This window comes from Patagioenas fasciata, chromosome 3 (assembly GCF_037038585.1).
Source record: "Patagioenas fasciata isolate bPatFas1 chromosome 3, bPatFas1.hap1, whole genome shotgun sequence".
NCBI classification, from domain to species: Eukaryota; Metazoa; Chordata; class Aves; order Columbiformes; family Columbidae; genus Patagioenas; species Patagioenas fasciata.
Genome location: NC_092522.1, coordinates 4414083 through 4434828, shown reverse-complemented (window position 1 = coordinate 4434828; position 20746 = coordinate 4414083). Strand labels below are relative to the sequence as shown.

General features: G+C 40.3%; 1 long non-coding RNA gene across 1 annotated transcript; it reads left to right on the top strand.

The window, feature by feature from the left end:
- The first annotated feature begins 1856 nt into the window (after positions 1–1856).
- Positions 1857–17376, top strand: LOC139827687 (uncharacterized). The gene is made up of 3 exons (XR_011738605.1): positions 1857–2443; positions 13724–13887; positions 17294–17376. It is a non-coding gene; the product is annotated as an uncharacterized lncRNA (long non-coding RNA).
- The last annotated feature ends 3370 nt before the right edge of the window (positions 17377–20746 follow it).

Sequence of the window (20746 nt, the reverse complement as noted above, 5' to 3'; positions counted from 1 at the left end):
GCTGTGTTGGTGTCTGTAGGTTCATCCCCTCTGCTCGAACACACTTTGAAAACCAGACCTCTGTGGTGCAAGTTGCTGCACAGCTGTTGATAAACAGGAGATGAGGGGAAATGCAAATTGAATTATTTGGGCACAGAGCTGGTGGGGAGAGAACTAAAAGCCAGCTATGCTTTCCTCTGTGCACAAATCCTCAGCACAAACACTGTGTTGCATTTAACTGCTGCAGGCAATACATGTTTGGTTAAAATGGAAGCTATGTTGGTTTTTTTTTGCAAGGCAGTGGTTCCCCAATAATTCCTGTGTGTATCAGCAGTCTCTGGTGTTATTGGTTTAGTTCGCATTGCACTTGAATTTTAAGGAAGCAAAAGAGGTGAGGGTCCTTCCTCTATATAACATAATTCTGAAGCAATGTATTTCTCCATATTTGCATTATCTAAAATCACTCATTGAGAGTATGGGGCAAAAAAATCCAACTGTCTTCCTTCTGCCTTGCTGTAAATTAACAGCAAGGAGCATCTTTCAATAAAGTTTCACCAATGTGACTTCACAGTTGGGATGAATCTAAACCCAGGAAGGAAAGCGGCTGAAATAAAACTGCTGGAAGTGAGCTGGGGCTTACCAAAGTGATGGGGGTCAGGCTGAGCCTTCTTCAGAGGACCACAGGTACAGACACAGTGTTTTGGGACTTCATGAAATGCAAACGCCTTCAAAACCAGGCAGCCTGAGACAGATAAAGAGAAAAAACCAGAGGCGTTCAGAATCAGTCGTTCACTCCAGAAAAAACGTTCCCAAAGAGGTCTGCAAAATGTACCAGGCTCTGCTTTAGAGGAGTAGGGAAAAGCCTTGGATTTTGCTCGTTGTGCTTCTCCAGAGAAATCCTTAAACTCAGCACTAACTTGCCCGTTGTTTCTGCGGGAAGCGGCTTTCCTTAGGCTGCTTATTCACGGAACCTTAATCCCTCTAAAATGAGGAAAAACCTCAGGAAATGCCCGTGTGCAAGAAAGCGCGGGGGCCTCGCGAAACCCGCGCGCAAAGCTCTTCTGCCTTTTCCCGCCCTGGGGGGAGAGGTCCCTGTGTCCCTCTCACAGACACCAGCAGATGGTGCTGCAATACATCAAGTATTTATATCCCCGGACCGGGGAAAACTTGGGTCGGCTGTACGGGGCTGCCCCGGAGGTAAAACGTCGGGCATTTTAAATGCATAGAATGCAGGGCAGCCGTGAACCCCCCGGCGCTCCCCTCACGGTGACGGGTTTGCTCGGTTTGGCGGGAGCCCCTCAGGGAGGGCGGCCATGTCTCCCTCCCTCCCTGGAGCTTTTGATAGTGCCCTATTTATGCCCACAGTTTGGAGTGGTGGTGCTTGGGGCATAGGGAAAGGCCTCGTTTTCCTCAAAAAATTCAAAATTACCTCAAAAAATTCAAAATTACCTCAAAAAATTCAAAATTACCTCAAAAAATTCAAAATTACCTCAAAGAGCCAAGAAACAAAGGTGAATTTGTGCTCAGCACAGCAGCCCTGTTGCCAGTTCCGTTCTGGAACTTTCCAGTGCTTTCCCTCTCAGGATACTGGGGGCTACTCAACTTCTACCTCCACCTCCCTACAAATAGTGAAAATAATGAGGAAAACTCCCCCAAAAAAGGGCAGCAGAGGAGCAGGGGGATTTTTGAGCAAGGCGCAACAACACAGATGAAAACACCATGAGCAAGCGGGGTGTGTGTGTGCAAGGAGGACTCTGTGCAACATGGCGGTGGAACTCAGAACAGCCTGCGGGTGCTCTGTGTTGTTCTTCCCTCCTCTGTGAGGAAAAAAATACAAAGAGGTACTCAAAATGTTTGCTGCTTATTTGTGAGGCTGTCCCCACCTGGCAGCCTTCACCTGATGCCCTGCAACCAAGGATGTGCCATAAGAAAAGGCTGAGGAGCTGCTAACAGGGGAGCAGTGGTGAGGGAAGGAGAAATACGCTCTAGGAAGGACCCGACAATTCTATGCAGCTGTTTTTGTTATACCACTGAGCTGTAAAGTTGAAAAATGATTTGAAAAGCAAGGGGATGTGCTGGGAGTACTAGCGTGTCTTGCTTATGGGCGCTTGGGACATTCTGTGTAAATGGAACCTTTTCCCCCCCCATTTCTTTTTGGATGGCTGAGGAAAGGAAGAGCACCAACTGCACCAGAATGAGCTGAGGACAGGGGCAAACCCTGACTTTTCAATGCTGTAATCCAAAATGTGGAGGTTACTTCAACGTGGAGACTGCATGTGAGAAGACCCTCAGCTTTGTTCCTTCTAAAAAAAAAAAAAGAGAGAAAAAAGATAAGAAAAATCAACCAGGACAAGAAGTGTAACTTGTGCGTGATTTACCAGACAGGAGGGGGATGTCTGGCCCACCAGTTTTACCCAGCGGTTTGTGGTCTGCAGACTTGGAACTACCTGCATCGCCTTTGCAAGTAAGTAGCAAAACGCAACTTTTTTCTGCGGCTTATCTGACAATTGTGGGTCGGGGGTGGTGTGTGGTGGTTTCTGGGCTTTTTTGGTCTGCTTGGGAGCAGGTTCTGGAAGGTGATCCGTTTATTTCCAACCAAAAGCACCTGGGAAAACCCGCCCCCTAAGAGGAGTTATTCATCTGAGCAAGGGAAAAGTGATGGAAAGACAATCAGTTTGTCTTGTGACTAACACAATATATGACTCAAAATGTTAAGCAAGAGTGCTGACGTGATAGCCTCTTCCCCCCAACTTGAATTCGGTGTGAGAGAGATCAGGTTGAAATGTGAAGTAGTATTATTTGTGGTTTGATTCAGCAGATGGAAGGTGGATTTCATGCAAAAAAAGGAAAATTGGTGCCGGTGGCTGTGAGGTGGTTTTTTTTGCCCTTTTCTGATGTGCCTGGCAATGTCTACAAGAGGTTTGAGGAGCTTTGAAACAGACTGGAAAAGATGGTTCCTTGCAGAAACTGCTCATGTGCAAGGCCTGGAGAAGTTGAGGTCTGTGCAAAGGGCAAATAATTTGTTTAACTTGACATTTTTTGGATTTCAGAATATGGCTTTAGGGTGAGTCTGAGTGACAATAATTATTCCATGAAAATTAGACAGTTATGGGAAATTCAGTAGAAAAATGAAGTTTATTGTGACAAATTTTTTTTAAAAAGGGACTTGGGCTTTTTTACCTTTGTGTTGAAATCATATTAAAAAAATCATAAGTCATATAAAAAAAATCCCCATACAAAAAAAAAAAACCCAAACCAAACAAAGTTACTATGATGACTTAATTTTTGATGCATTTTTTTCCTCAGGTAAATATCAATATAACTCATTCTTAGGCTACTAGGGGAATCTTCTCTTCCAGTTCTGCACATGAGCAAAGTCTTGATTAAGCTGACTTGTTCTGTTAGGTTATTCTACCAGTGGTATTTCTCCCAGACAACAATTACCTGCTGTGGTTTGCCAGGTACTGCTGAGGCAGGGGCTGATTGCTGCTCAACTATGGTGTTATCAATTGGAAAAGGATATGCAATGAGAAAAGAAAATGCATCATTACTGTTATTAAAGACTCGAGTCCATGTTCTCGTTCAAGAGTGGTTTCCCTTGTTCCAGTCTGTACTGGAACATCTTGCTGAAGCATTATTAGTAATTTTATCAGTGGGATTGTCTGCGTGCACTCTATTTCTCTCGCTTGTGTGCGATGATGCGCTAATCTGTGTGATGCTGCTGATATAAAAAAGCATAGCTGTTGTAAATACTTTCTGCAATATGTAAGGCTTTTCAAATGTACACGTTGCAAACATTGGCTTAAAAGAGGCAAGAAATCCAGACTTTAAAAGGATGTGAATTATAGAAATTGTCCCTCCTTGTCATTACACTCTTCCCTTGCTTACCTCTTCCTCCCTTCAAACCGTGCATTTATGGTTTTGGCCTCTGAGCTTGAACACAGAATCGTTTCGTTTCTTCAGGTAGCAGATAGGGAAGGAAGGAAAGCTTAAGGTAGATAAACATTGATATTTTTTTTTTCTGGAAGCCAGACACTGCCGTGTGGCAGCACATTGCAGAAAGTACCTTCAAAGGGTGTTGGCAAGGTTGCCTGTGGGAGAGGTGCCACGAGGCTGAGCTCCTCTGTTTGGGGCTTAAAGTGGTCGTGGTCTGAGTCAAGACAAACCAAAACAGTGTTTTTTTAATGCAGAATAATTTCCCAAAAGATGTACTGTGTTTTCCAGTAGGGTGGCAAATACTGCTTTGTTTGTCAATGTACTGAGGATGGCAAACAATTTGTTGCCTAATAAGCCAGAACTTCATTTGTAAGAAGTGTCTTTTGTTTGGCTTTAGGAAAACCAAATTTTTGTTTGTACAGAGGTCTTGTGAGAATGATAAGAATGCGGATGAACTTTCACAAATGTAGTTATGGTAAGTGGGAGATCAGGCTTCTAAAACCTTGGCAGATTCGCCCATAACTTTGTGCAATCTGTTAAAAAAAATCTATTATTTTATTTCTGACTTTAAGGAAACTGAATTTTTACTTTGATGTGGGTTGTGAGATGCACAGTTGTTATCCCTGAAACTGGACAAAGGCAAAGCACGTGGATCTGCTTTGGAAAGCGCTTCAGTTTTCTTCCTGAAGTCTGTGAACTTCAGCAGATCGCAATATACCTCCCATCCAGGAAAGTGTTGTGTGGCTTGAGGTTTTATTATAGACGTTTTCTACAGCTCCACTCAGGGTAGATCCACGCTTAAATGGCAGCCCAGCAAGGCAAAAGCCAGGTGTTTAGGATGTGGCATTGGTGACTCAGTAGGTGGTACACTTCCTTCTCCATCAACACTAAACAAGTGCCCTTGTGTGGTAACAGGGATGGGTTATGTCTTGGCTGACATGGAAAAAAAAAGCCACAAGGTCACTGCTAAGCCTTTGAGACTTACACACTGAGAAGTTAGCCTCAGGATCACTTCAAGTGAAAGAAAATGACAATTCTTTAAAAATTAAAGCTGTAGGTGTTGCATTGCAATAGTAGCAAGAAGCCCTAGCCAATGTCAGGGTCCCGTTGTGCTATTTGCAGCTGATTTGGGGACTGATTTCCCTGCCAGAGGGATAAGGGAAGGACAGATATAGTTAAGTTGTGACATGGCTGGGCTTTGTGTGTCTGGGAAGTCAGAGCTGGGTTTAATTGTATATGTAAGCTGCACCTTTGAGCCGAAAAGGGCCAGTCTTGCTGGTGCTGCCATAGAAAACCCCCTGGTGCTCCAGAGCTCAGACCCTTTAGAGAGGCACAGGAGAGGTCCCTTCAGCTCCCAGAGGTCTCCCTGCAGATGCAGGAATAAAACTGTATATCCCCCGGTTTTGAACATCTGTGAAACCTGCTGGGTCTCACAAGTGACAAAAGCATTCATGAGACTTGTTCTGCTTTGAAAAAAAAAAATCAGAAAGCACATATTGGTGCAGTAAAAATGTTTTTTCACCTTAAAGATTGTTGTTTCAAAGGATATTTTCTTAGTGACTAGAAAAGGACCCAGAAATCCTGCATTATTTCTCCTCCCCTCCCTCATCCAGGTTCTTTCTGTGCCTAGGATTTTGTTCAGTGTGAGACAAGGCTCCCTGGATAAACTGTGAGATGTTTGAAGGGAGAATGTTTAGGTGGAGTTTGCCACCTGGCATGAGCATGGCTAGGTGGCTGCTGAAGTGGAATATCCATTGCAGATGCCACAGTTTGGAGTGTTCTTTCCCAAACTCTGCTGTAAGGGACAGAGATTCTTAGAGATCTTAGAGATTTTAATTCTAAAATTGAGAGAATGGTACTTCTGCAGTAAGCACATCAGGTATAGAAAAATACAGCGACACCTCACTTCTCTGTGCATGATACGACAGCATGTTTCTCTCTGGCTACAGCTGGACCTAGAACATGCAAACAGCAAAATTTGGAGTCCTGACAAAATGAAAAACTCTCCTGACCTCAGTTCTCATTTAAAATCTGCTTTGTTATAGCCTCAGGAACAAAAAACCACTTTATCATGAAAAAAACCTTTGATTCTGCAGCACAGTTTTACAGCAAATGACACTTTATCTCCAGAGTTATGACTTATGTAGGCTCTTAGTCTTGTTAGAAGGATCACAGCACACATTTTCAGTGTGTGTCAAGATTACAGTAGGTATTTTTCTTCTTCCTGTGGAAATAGCATCTATATATATATATATATATTTTTTTACTGCCTTAAATCATTACATGGGATTATGTAGTGTTACATTAAGCAGTTTCAGGAGAAGGTTTATGTCTTTCTAAACGCTTTCATGGCCTTCTGGTGTTTCAGAGGAAGCCTGGATGTCCTAAATGTTTGTGTTATCAAAGGGACTTGGATCCTTAACCTCTGAAGGGACCTTTGAAAACACTAGTAAGTGCCTGTCTGTGCTTAAACAATTTTGAAAAGCTGATCCTCAATTTCTCTTCACCTGATTGACATTTGTCCATAGTAACATAAAGAAATACCTGGGCTAATATTATTCTGCTCTTTCTCTGAGTTAGACATCTTCCTGATTTTCTTGAAATTGCCCACAGAGAAATATTTGCTGATAAATAAACCTACTACCTTTCCCCCTGTATTTTACAAACAGAATAAACTACAATAATTGTACAGCTTGACAATATTTAAAAAATGAATGAGATACTTTCTCCTGCTTTTAGACAGCCAGAAAAGAAGCAATAGTATCAGTGAAACATTGCAGGCAAGTATTGCGTAGCTTGCTTCTAAGAAAGAGGTTTTGCCACCCCAACTGGTGGAATTTAAACGGTGATATTCTGATTTACTGGGACGTGAAACCCCGTGTCATGGATGCAAGGCTTGTTTGAAAGGCAAACCAGGAAAACAAGGCATAATACAAAATTAGGAAATGCTGGTTGTGATGGTACTTGTGTCACTTGTTGGTTCATAGCTGGATGCAGCTCTTCTGTAAACACTAAATAATCAGTGACACCTGCTAATAAACTGTTGCATTCAGGATAGATGGGAGGAAAGGAGCATGTGTGTGTTTACTGGTAACAGTAGCTGCTGGAGTAATGTTTCCACTATAATGTAACTGCTGGTACCGCCTATATTAAAAAAAAAAAAAAAAAACAGAAGTGGGTAGGAAGGGTACCTTGAGTTATATCCTGATTAGTCACGTACAAAGGAACAAATGCCGAGGAAAGTTTTCACTGAACTATAATGTTTACTCATGGTGGGTGTTACATTATGATGTCTTAGTTGGAGGCTCAGCTGGGGATTAGTGCTACAGAGAGACACCCCAGGAATGACCACAGAGGGAAACAGTGGCCCAGTTAGTCTTGGGCTTCCAGGCAATTTGTACCTGGTGCTGATGTTGGAAATATTTTATTTTTCTAAGGAACTTTCAGTTTTTTGAAACTCTGGGAATCTTTTTGCTTGGGTGGATTTTAGCTCTTCGGATGAACAAAAGCGGTTTTCTAGTGAAAGCAAAGCCTCTCTTTGGAGGGGACAGTACTGATGAACATACAGGTTGTTGTAGGTGGAAAAAATTCCTACCAGCTCCACACCTTTAAAAGAAACTGTTTCTGAATGAGCTTTCCTAATGACAGTGAAGCCATTCCAGTAATTCTTGTGCATGCAGAACGTCCAGGGATTGACACATGGCTGTGTTCATTGCAAGCTAACTTCAAGTTACTTTTAAGACAGGTATTTTTCATTCCAAAACTCTTTGCATTGTGCAGGAGCAACCATGAAACACCTTGTTTTCAGTAATAAATTTACTGTTATCTATAAGAACTCCTGTCATGTGAGGCATTATATCAAGCTATGTGATCTAACAAAGCACTAGTGGTTCTTTGCAAAGAATGAAACTGATTCATAGCAAAGTTATGAGAGTCTCTGCGTGTTCTACTGGTGATAATTTGAAGATAGTTTGTGGGATTTCACTCTCACTCAAATTTAAATGGTTCCCAAATTACCTTGAGAGCACATTTTACATTTCAGTAGTGATAAAGAAACAGCTTCTTAAGGCTTACAGGACCTGTGCAGCTTGAGTGGCAGCTGAACCTTCCTTCAGCATAGAAAGATGAAGGTGAACTCCAGTGGATGCGAAAGTAATAGAAGATACGTGGCAGGAAAATCTTCTCTCGGTTTGGTCTGGCTGTCTGGGGAGGTGTTGGAGTACAAATGATGAAAGATGTGAAGATCTTAAAAGATTGGGATCTGCAGGGAAAAAAAAGAGTTGGAAGGCGAGGGGCAGGGGAGAAGCCAGTCCACCAGGGAAGCCTGACTGCCATAATCATGGCTGTTTTCTCCTTATGCTCTTTCCTTGCCATCGCTCACAGCAGATGCGTCTTTTTCTCCTGGCCTACTCGCTTTTTCTCCCGAAACTGCTGGGGTCAGAGCTAAAGTGCTCTTCCAGGCATGGCAGTAACTCAGGATGTGCTCTCTGTTCTGGGCTCTAATCCCAGCCCCAACTGACAACAAGGAGCCTCATGGCAATCACAGTTATGTTACCATCAACAGAGAGAGCAGAGGTCAAACAAACGCTGGGATTAACCCAAAAGGATCTTGAGGGGAAGCGACAAGGGTGGTGTCCTGACATGTTGTGGATCTGGATTTGATCTTAAATTTGCTGGTAGTGCATGAGCTGAGTGTTGAGGCAGCACTCACCTTACAGTGCACAGTGAGTCCGTCCAGTGGAGGTGAGGAGTGTTGGGTGGAGGTGGACAGGGCAGGAGGAATGGGAGCCTGTAGCTGACAGACCCTCCGCAGCTGCAGGTTTTCGTATCTTCCTCCCAATCATCTGTTTGTGGCGCTGGTGATTCCCATGACCTTGGGATTTTGTTGTGAAAGGAAAGTTTTAAAAATCACCATCATTTATTTATACTTATTAATAGTAATAAAAACAGAGACAGTTTCTGGGCTCAGTAAATTCCTCGCAGCAGGATTCCCCCTTGACACCGATCTCTGTTCCAGGCTGCCCTCCGTTCCCTTTCTGCACTAAACTTTCCCTCCTCCGAACAGTAACTCTGTGTTGCTCCCAGTAGCTTGGTTATACCAGAGTGCACTGAGGTTTTGGTCCCACCATCTCTCCCACCCCTGAGCTATTGCTGTGCTCTGATGGGGAAGGATCTTAGGCAAGAACAAGTCCAGAATATTGAAATTGATCTATAAATTAGAAGTGACACCCAACTATGCTATTTCTACATGTTTCCAAACAAACCGTATATTTTCTCAGAGACTTTAAAGCGAGCTTGGTAGGCTAAGTGTGGTAAAAATTGTTGGAATCAGCAAATACTGACCTTTATGATAGAACAGGATATTAGCTTTAGTAATGGTGGCCCAGGTCAGGTGATCTGGATCTGGGAAGAAAATAAAGTTAATTTGCCTCTTAATGTGATCTGATATTTCTTAACATCTGATATCTAGGAATAAATGTCATGTCATAAAACCTCAAAGTTATAACCAGAAAAATAGCATGGAGTTTTCAAAATCTATATTTTTTTCTGTTTTTTCACTTGGGCCAAAATCTTGTGATATTTTTAAAATAAAATTTTATTATAGGTATGTGGTAATGTAGGTCTAATAACTGCCTGGAATAAGGAATCAGATCTCAAATGCCTTGTACCCAAGTCGTTATTTTAAAAAGCACACAGTCAGTACATATGTTTGAGCTGTACTGATTCACACCAGAGGAGAACCTAGCCATTTAGTGGTTTGGGTTTTTTTGCTCAGTTTTGTTACGACTGGGAAAGTTAAATAGTAATATTGACTCAGCCCAGGCATTGTGTAAACCATTTTCGCCTTCCCCTGGTCCCCATATTTGTTAATACGTGCTAGTCTGAACTTTTTTGCAAGTCTAAAAGGTCTCTTTTTTATATTAATCTGGATTTAAACAGGACTAGATTCGTTGATTACAAGTAACTAATTTCCACCTTACAGAGAGGGCAGACCTGGAATATTTACATCATTGCCATGAGAAGCCTTACCCATAAAAGTCTACCAACAATCAGAGCAGGTTTACCCAAAGGGTAGGGAGGACTCTCCTCTCTGAAATGAAAGTATCTTGAGTTTTATTAGCTTTCACTTTTAATATTTGTTCTTTAACCTGAACACTCTCAACATTCATTGAAAATAATATTCTTATAAACATCAGCCAGCACAAGAGGTGGCCTCTAGACAGATTTTGGCCTCAAGCACGTCATCAAGTTGCCAGTCATCAGCTGAGCTGTAGCAACGGATGACACACGTTTTCTTAGGCGAGTGCTTACAATTAATATGAATGGGAACTGCATGTACAGCTTCCCTAGTGAGATTTAGACTTTTTGTCCAATTTTAAAGTACTTTTTATTTTGTTCACATTACTCTAGAGACATCTGTCTGCTTTTACTCCAGTGGAAATTAGAGCTAACCTCGGTCAAAGTTTAAATTTGTTATTAGTGTTACATTGTATTTTCAGAAATTGAATCAAGCATCAATTCACTTAAGAAAATCAGATCTTCTTATTCACCCAGATTCCTTTTATTTTAAGTTCTTCATTGACAAGTTGTGTTGCATTTTAGTACACAGAATTAAAATTAACCTATTCAGCTGAACCAAGACAGTACTGGGGCTAAGCCAGCACAATCTAATAGAGTCTTCGAATTGGCTCTGAGAACATACATTTCTAAGCCATATTAATTATTTAATTCATTATTCACTTATTAATATCTGTCAGCAATAGAGGCTCATGCTTACGTGTGATATTCCAATTTTTAGGCCTCTCCCAAAGAATGGGGACATACTGGATTGGATTGATTTTAATTCTACTGAAATGGTTTGCCGTTTTTTAGGCTCTCTGGATGTCTCTTGAACTGTCACTGGTGGAAAAAGTTCTTTCTGTGGCTGCACAGAAAGAGATTTTGACAGAGGACTGAAGTGCATTGTTTAAGTATTGTGGATCTGTGATCTTCTAGAAATTCCATTAAGTTGTCTGGGTATATAGATGAGCTGAACATTAAGCCAACTTTCATGGAATAAAAAAATGCTGGTTTTTGAAATGAAAGAAGTCAGTCAATGGAGCCCGGGAATGGAAGAAGGGAAGTTGCTCTGTATAGCTGCATAAACACAGATCTTGCTGTATATAACTCACAATAAGACTTTGCAGCTTAACATGCACTTCTGAATTCTTACATCATACATCTTCAGTGTTTCCTCTATAAAAGGGTCAGAAACTTCTGTTAGAGCTGTTTGCTTTGAAATAAGTTATTCAGTACGGCATCCATCTAATCCAAAGGTTTTCCATCAACACTAGACTGGAAGTTTCCTGTTCTTTGGTTTTCTGTCGTCTCCCTTACTCACCATAACCTCTTGACTGCCAGGTCATACATGACTTGTAAGTTCAGACCTGCGTTTGATTATAATATGAGCTCCTAAACCCCTTGATTTGCTTACTAATTCCATTGGGAAAGACTGAAATACAAGTTTGAAAACAAATTCTTATCTACTAAAAAGCTCATTTTGCTAGTATGTAAAAAATGTCCGGTTCCATCTAAAAGCAGCTTTTTTTGTCTTAGGATATAACATTCTGTTGACGTCAGAGACACACTTACTATATTATTTTTGGCCCATTCACAACGGCTTTAACTCTCTGTCTTGTCTCAGCCAAAACTGTGTCAAAAGGGGTCAAAAAGAAGGATATAGTAGCCACACTAAGAAGATAATTTTTGCTTAATATGTTGGGTGTGCTCACTTAAACCCTGGGGCTTAGTATCTGAAGAACATTTGATTCGCTTGGATCAAGTACAAGTGCTTCTATACTGGAAACTAATCCTGATAGATTTTACAGGATGTTTTGAGTTACTAAAACATAAAACTGGACGACGGCAAGTTCGAGGGAAGGAGGGCCCTCCTGGGCTTGCCTCTGGAAGAAAAGTCAGATGTGTAACGACTCATTTACTTAAGGAGGATGAGTGAGAGGGCGTTGGGACACTGACTAAGGCTGACAGACCCTTGATGGCTGGGGAGATGGAAGTTACACACCATTTCCATTATGTTAATGTCAATTGAAAAACACCAATGTCAATCTTTGTAACTCTCTCTGTTCCACATTGTCTTTTAGCAGCTAAATACAAGTAACAGCCTAGATGTCATGTTCCCCCTCCCCAGATTCTGCTCTTAATTATGTTTCGCGAGGTGAGTGCACAGCCGTGGATGGTAGTGAATGTTACGGTAGTAGGGCATGTGATCTTTGTGCAAAATAATGTGAAATATTGGCAGAGGCTATAAAAAAGTTCCTGACTCCTGCTGAGAGTTCTTGAGACTGGAAGGGATTGCTGCAGGGGGTTTGTTAGAATGTGATGGACAAGGGAGAATCTTTAGGTTTATGAGATGGGAACTGGCTGAGGTACACACGATCAAACAACACCAGAGATGGAGTGAGAAAAAGATGTGTAGACCTGGAGCCCACTGCTGAGATACCTCTTGAACTCTATTTTCTCCACATGGTTATTTTTTGGGAACCTGCATGTGCTTTTCCACCTCTGGGAAGTTAAGAAGGCACAAAAACACTGGTGTGCATCTGAGAGTCCATCTGCTTGGAAAAGCAGGCCATGGCATAAATACCTTTTCTGATTTTAAATATGATCCATGATGAGGTCTTGATATAAACACCTTTTTGAATAATCCAGTCCAGCCTTGGTCTAGGTCTGCTGTAACATCTTTGAAAATTTTATGTCCACTGGTACATTTCTACTAAAATTTCTCCTTGGTCCTGACCTTTTTTTTTTTTTTTTTGCTATAGTATTATCCCTATATGTGAATATTTAAGAAATTATGTAATAAAACATTAGGACTCTTAACTAATGGAATTTGCTACAACTTGAAATATACAAGAAAAGGATAGATGATGTATTTAATTTTACTAGCTACATACCATTTGCTTGTTCATCATCCTGGACTCTATTTAGATAAAATTTGGAATTCAACTTTAATGTACAAAAACCCATCAAATGTTTTGTCATTTAAAATATCTTAGTGGTCTTGACTATATAGGAAAAAATACTTATCTGAAGATATTTTGCATCTAAAGCTAGCCTGTTAAACATGAAAGTAAAGAAATTAAGAGGCCAGCTTCTGGTTATCACATTCTTCAACATTTCAGAATTATTTGGCATCATTCTTTCATAATTCTATTTATATCTAAGAGGAAACCAAACTTTCCTGTTCATGCGTGGATCATAAGAGACTTCCCTTCTTTTTTTTTAAATCCCAATCTCTTTACCAATTCTGAATGAACTAGTCATTTTATACTAAATAGAAAAGAATTAGGACAACGTATCTTCTGTTTTTCATAGAAGAGATTCTGCTATCATAAGTCTGGTCTCAGTTTAGTGAGTGTTGGTTACGGTGACATCCATCTACTCAATGCCTTAACTTTCTATATGAATTTGACAATAAATACATATAGCTCTTGAAACTATTTTTAAAATGTAATGTAAAATAATTTAATGATTTTTGGGTTTAAAGTGGATTTGTCATTATTGGATGAATATTTCTTCTTAAGCAGTAAAAGTATCTCACTGATATTTAAAATGGCTGAATTTATTTTATTTTTAAATGGCTTTTGAGTCCTAAAGGACAGAATCAAAGCTAGACTTGGTATTGATGTAAGCCACTTCATCATACAGCGGAGTCAGAGCTAAACTCTCTGGCTTTTCCTGCCAGCGGGAATGTAAATTGCAGCAGGCTGCAGTGATCCTGATCTTTGTGCAATGCTCTTTTCACCAGAGTTCCTCTGAATCTGCTGCGGCGTTCACGGCTCTTGCCATAAACCTTGAGGATCTTCCAGTCTGCGTGTGCTTTGGTGTGAGAATGGAAGCAGATTGACCTCTTAAAGTGGAAATTCAGATCTGGCATCTAACGGTCTTTAGATGGCCCACCTATGCAACCAGGTAGGTGTTTTAAATCATTTGAGAAATTTATCCTTTTCTGGTGAGCTTTTGTTAACAGTAACTGATGGTTTCAACACTATTTCAGTTATTTCATGAGCTCTTGTGTTACTGATACTCTGTTTGCCATGTGGTCAGTTAGGGTGCCATTTTATTTGTAATAATTCACCATTAAAATAACTTGGCTTATGATCTCCAGATAGTGAGCAAAATGCTTGTTCAGAGGCTTTTCTGCAAAGGTCCCTCTACTCTTTTTGTGCTACTGCATCAGCTGAAGGGGTAGAAGCAGCATGATTTTTTAAAAATTATTTCTTTTTCAGTTAGTCCTAGATCTGAAAAGAGCAAAGACCTATCAGATCTCTAATTTGTGGCGTGGAAGTCAATGAAACTGCAGGCTTGTGTGAAAGATCATGTTCACATTTATAGGCTTGGAAAAAACCTTTGCAACCCCCTCCCTGAAAACCCTGATATGATTTCTGTTGTCTTTTTGCATTGGAAGTCATGTCTGAGCCCTTATACTGAATTCAGGTTGATTCCAAGTCTTGTACTGAACTCAGTTGAAGAATCAGGCCATATTACAATTAACAACATTAAAAAGTGGCCTAAATTTCTATGCCTTTGACTTAGTTCAGGAAGAAAGCAAGCAAGAGGGACAGTGTTCTTTTCACAGAGAAATGGGCAGGAGGCAGGAAGCATGAAATATGTCAATTATGTATTTCCACTGTTGTTGATTGGAAAGCAGTGAGAACCTTTTTCCTGCCCACTTCACCATGAGGAAGAGCAGCCTGAACAACAAAAAAAAAGTTTTAACTTCTAGCTTTTCTACAAACCTTTAATGTGATTTTTATAGCCTCATTTGTTCTCTTTTGTAAAATAAGGATAGGAAATTGTTGTTGTTGTTAGCCTTAAACATGGGATTTTTCTTATCCAATGCTAGTCATTACTATAACCCTAAAAAGTTAATCTGTTTTGGCTAAGTTACTCTCTTCCTAGACAGCAAAGAGAGAGAAGGACCTATGTAACCATCCCATCCCTGTATGATGAGTTATCACTGGAATGTGCCCATCTCCTTTGACTGTACAAGGAGACTTTGTGACCGGTTCTTAGTGCCTAGTTTTTACACAGGGGATTGTCAGCATGGACTCTATCTGTACAGCACCTGGCATGTCTGCGATCCCACTGTATTTGCTTTTATTTGTACTAAGAATGATGAACTGGAAGCAATTTTATCATGGGAGGGATAGAAGATCCTATCTGGGTAGCTCCTAAGACTCTTGTGACTTCCTGGGATCTGTAAAACAGGATCACTTGTTGTATGATACCCTTACTAGAAAATCAATTCAGCGATTGACACTTGGACAAAAGAAGGTTAATAAAAAATATTACTGGAAACAGACTTGCTCTCAAATTTTTTTAAGGCTAGTTTTACCCAGCATCATTTTGCAGGTAATTTGCACCTCTGTGTGCATGTACACTGGGACATGTTTCTACTAAGCTCAGACCCACTTCCATTTTTGTGCAGAAGTCATGTCAAACTCATGTTTTGGCACAAGCCAAACTGGAACTATGAAGTGGAGAACCAACTGGCATTGTAGGTTTATTCAACTGGAGATGAACACTTGCTGTTTTCAGAAGGCTGCTTTTCTGAAGAGACCACTTGTATAAGAGTTGTAATGAATAAGAAAAAAGGTTTAAGCCCTCAGCCTTGCTTGAAATAATAGGAGTTAGACCATAATGTCAGCAGCAGCTTTATTGACCAGCGATGCCAGGTGACACGATGGGTTGTGCAGAGGTCCAAATACCCTGTGTTAGTGGCCTGGGATTTCACCCACCTCTGACTGTGTAGCTGCAATATTGAATCAGTTTTTGTCCTGAGAATATTTATGGTTGTGAGAGAAGAAATGTTAAAAACAAAACAAAAAAACCCAAACCCAAGCTGGGATTTTCTTCTCTGTATGTGTATTATTTCTGGCTACCGTGGCACTTTTCCTATGAAATTTGGCTTTGTTCAGTTGATAGTATCACTTTGGTTAAACCAACTACATTTCCAGACCTGGACTGCACAGACCATTACTGAGGTGAACAGAGGGGTTTTTAACAAATAACCTCATTAAGCTGTTACGTTTTTTGCTCAGCAAGAAACTGTTCAATGTGCAGTGTCACAGTTCTCTGGGCTTCTCAAACCAAGAGGAATGTGCCCACCTTCTATTAGGTGCCTTTTTTTCTCTTGTCACATGTTCTGTACTGTTTACCACACGTGAGTTACAGATGGTAATTTTAATTTAAAAACCCCAAATGTAATAAATTCTGCAGATTAGTATTTGGCCAGGATTGAGTGCTGATGTTGTTGAATTGACTATTATGGAAAACGCATCAGCCAACCTCACCCTTGACCAGAGAGCAGCAGTTCCATCCCCTCACAAACAAAGCCTTTGTTATGTCTTCCTTGCGCAGTGACTCTGGTCTCTACTGTGCAGTTGTTTCCAAAGCAAAACAAAGAATTCATAATCCCTGGCAGTTTGAATATTTCAACATGGATTTTCCTGTTACACAATTTACCTACTAGCTGCACTGAATCTAAGAGATGACCTCACTGCTGAGGAACAGTATGTTTTCAGATGCTTTCAGCCCTATTTGTTTCTAGTGCAGCTTTTAACCAAGAGTGAACTTTTAAGCAGAGTCTAATGATCATGGTGCTGGTGCTGCTGCCCCACACTACAGGAGGACTCAAGCCTGCTCATTTGGATATAGTTCTCAGTATATCCTAGAATCTGATACTTTGTGATTAAGGTTTGGGTTGTACCATTGTTACACATTCAAGAAAACAAGAGCTGCTTTTTTTATTGTGGGAGGTTTGGAAAAGTTTATTAGTTATTTTTTTATTTGGAGTTTTCAACATAAATAAGAATATATATCTATACACTTACGAGCATTTATTCCTAGATACATTATAGTCTGTATTATTTAATGACATTTTATAAGCACGAATGTACACAAATGCGTTATTCATATTCACTGTGATGAGTGGTATGGATAATCAATGCATATCATACAGCTTTTGACTGTTTTACATGTATTCTGCCTATTGTGTTCCTCCTCATTACTTATAGCATGTCTAAACTTCTTTCAGCTTTAATGAAAAAAATCATAACGACAAGAAAGATTTAATTTTTCTTCCAAATGTGCACTAACCTGCCAGTGGCTTGAAGTGCAGGGTGAACACCTTCCTGCAGTGCAGACAGTCTAGGAGTCCTGTCATGTTGAGGGGATGTACTAGGGACAGATTTGAGCTTTACAGTGTAACCCTCCCAAAACTTAATTTTTTTAGTGAGTCGAGTGATATCACTCCCATATTATTTTGGCCATTCTATTTAGACAGGTTTTAAGTGTTTCATTTTTTTATTCCCAGGAAATGAAAACAAGATCCAAAGAAGCCTAGCAGAGGAAAGCAGGAGAATGACATGTAGAAGGCTATAAGGTACTGCGCTGTGCTCTCTTTTTTTAAAATCTATCAGTGTAACCTGTGTGATCTATTAAACATTGGTCATGATGGGGTCTTAAAAAAACCCTACTATTAATTTAGAAAGTGGACAAATTACCCGAATTAGACCTGAAAGATGAGCAATGAATGACTTACTTCTGGGATGAATATTTGTAGGATTAACATACAAAGTTGAAAGTTGAAAAAGAGAGAGGAAGTGAAAATGGAAAGAATGACACTTCTGTACAGGCTTCTCTGCCAACCATTTGGTTTCCCTGAGAGTGCATTTTTTGACATTTAGTAACAATTATTTGGTTTATGTTAGTATTTGAGGATGTCAAGGCCATGACCAAGACTGGGAGTTTGGTATGCATTACAAGCTGCACATGTAGGGACAGCTTGGCTCATAGGACTTGCAAAGTAGTAGGAATAGAAATAAAGACACACGAAGGTAATGTTTGTTTCCATGCCTGGTGGAAAAGGTCAAACAGCAGGTCACTGGCATAGCCAAGAGTAAAGCCCAAGTGTGCTGGCTCCCGGTCTTGTGTCCTGCTTGTTAAACTTTGCCTTCTTTATCAGGAAAATGGCAGCCAAAATACTGCAATAGTCTGGGGTGGGAACAGGGGTGGGAAAGATGCAGAGAAAAAAACATGTTCATTTTTTTAGGAAGCTTCCATAGTCACGATTTGTCACTAACAGTGACAAAATTGCCTGTGTAGTTTTTATCTTTTGAGTTCTGCTCCTCAACCAAATTTGTTAGTGGGTCTTGACTTCTCATACTTCTGTTTCAACATTTCTCTCTGCATACTTCATTGTTTTATAGTTTTCCAGTGATGAATAGCGTTATACACCCAATAGCAATAGATGAAAATAGGCATCTTAGAGTGGCGAATTGATGGAAATGTAAAGTCTGGCAAATCACCTTTTTAAAAAGAGCTGGACAAGTGCTCTCTCTGTTCTCCTGAAGCCTTTAAACACTGGCACATGTATGGTGGTTGCCATAATGTATTAGTTGACATGTTTTTCCATTTCTGACAGTGAACAATACTCTGATATCTGCAGCATTCATTGTATTCACTGTAGGAAATGGATAAAGCATCCTATGCATATGGTAATAAAACTAAGTGCCTGCCAGCTCCAAAGACTGATCTGATGAGTACTGCATGGGCAAGAATTGACATGCTCAGGGTACGGTAGGAGCGTTGGGCTTGGAGTCATTCTCCTGAATAGTGAGTTGATTTACCTTTGACCACTTACCACTGAGACCTAGATTTATGTGTTTATAGCCATTTCTATGTCAATACGTCAGTGCCTAGTGCAGATCAGTTCGCTCTGAAGCAGACAGGAATGATCAGATTTCCTCTTTACTGATGGATGAACTGGAGCCACAGAAAGACTTCATGATTTGTTCACACAACCAGCCAAGATGAAACAAGGGATTCCTAATTCCCAGTTTGTTGTTCTAGTGATTGGTGGAGTCTTTTTCCATTCCCAAGTAATAATGTCTGTTGTAAACCCATTAAGAACACTCCTTCCTATTCTGTATCCCAAACTAGAACAAACTGTACTGAGCTGACCCCAGTTGTGAAGCTATAAATTTAATTTACCAGGCCATTTATATGGGAGGAGAAGTAGTGTCAAAATACAAGAATCTATGCAAGGAGAAAACAGAAGAGGCATAGATAACATAACCCCTACAAAATGTCTCCACAAGTGATTTGTGTGGAAACAGTTACTCCGAGATCAGAAGGAAATCTGTTGGTTTTGGCAAAACTGGCAGTTCTACAGTTCAGTAGTTATTAGGGCCTCTGTGCGATACTTTCAGAGCTATGAACCTATCTTAAAGACTTTCTCTTCTGTAGCTTTCAGTCCTGTCAAGATGTGTGCCTTAGCATGATTCAGTTCTGTTGTTATAATGCTACCAAGATTTACAATGACCTGGCGAAAGATTAAAAGATAATTATGACAGCAAGCATAAAGATGAACATTGTCTGGGATAGAAAGAAGAGCACAGAGAATATTTCAGACTGGATTTTGATTTAGCAGTATTTAGGCAGCCTATGTTTTCTATAACTCCATCAGTCCAGTAGAGCCCATCCTCACTATAACACTTGTTAGCACCGAAAACCCCTTTTCTTCCCCAGTCAGCCAGCTGTCGTAATGCAGCGTGGTCTAAAACAAATGCAGAAGATAGAAATCACCAAATTGAATTTATCAGATTTGAAAAGTATTAAGAATGTCATTACAAAAGTAACTAGAGGATATCTAAAGCTCTTCTCTGCTGGGTGCTGGCACAATTAAGTATGCGTACAGAGATGGTCTATTCATTAGCAGATACTGTAAGTAATGTTAATCAAAATATTATATTTTACCAGCAGTGCTTGAGGTGTTGAACAGTACTTTGTCTGTAGCCTGCTTCTCAAGGAAATAGGTACAGGCATGAATAGAGTTCTCATCCAAGGTTTATCCACACTCTGAAGAAAATACTAGCAAGCTAGGGAAGGAATGGGCAATTCCTGTCGATCTGCAAGGCAAACCAGGAGGTTCATGTCACACTTGTTCAAGCTCAGTGTTTCTTCTCCAACCTCTGGAAAGTTGAAAGAGCTTCAGGCTGTTTTGGAAAGTGGAGTTCTGATTTATATGTCAGAAATAAAAAGTCAGAAAGTGTTAATGGATGAATGAATGGAGTGAAAGGATGGACTAGCTCATAAACTTACAGTTATTCACCTGATCTCCTCCACAGTATAAAGTCACCTTCCTCCTTTCAGTGACAAGTTTTGTTGTCACATATAGTTAATAGTCTAATTCAATAAACATAGATTTGACATGAAATTTATTCTGGCCTCTCATATTCATGGAATAAATGAAGAGATCTCTATCTAACCTGGCTCTACAACACGTGGGATGAAACAGTTGAAGGATTTGCTTTATAAGCAGTTGTTTACATAGCAATTCACAAGATTACAGAGAGGATGAGTTAGACTAGACTCCAAAATGCACTGTCTCCCCTGCTTGTCTTAAGGTTGAAAGGGGAAAAAAACATTTACTAATGGATAGAGGACTGGGTGGGAGCTGAGCTCTCACCCCTGCTCTGGCACAGAGGTGCTTATACGTACAGGTGGTTTAGACTGCTTTTATATATATAGAAATCAGAGACTTCTTGCTTTGCTGCCAAATTTGATGCAACGATGGGCACTCAGAAAGGTGATGATTTAATAACTCTTGAACTCTGTAGAGCTTCTTCAAGGGATGATGGAGCAGCTTTGGAAAAAAAACAGTGTATTTCTGTTGGTTTTGGGAGAAGAGAGCTTCAGTGGCAGCAAACATTCTGTAATACACTGGATTTTTTGTATTGTGTTTAAAAAAAACAAGAGAAAAAGC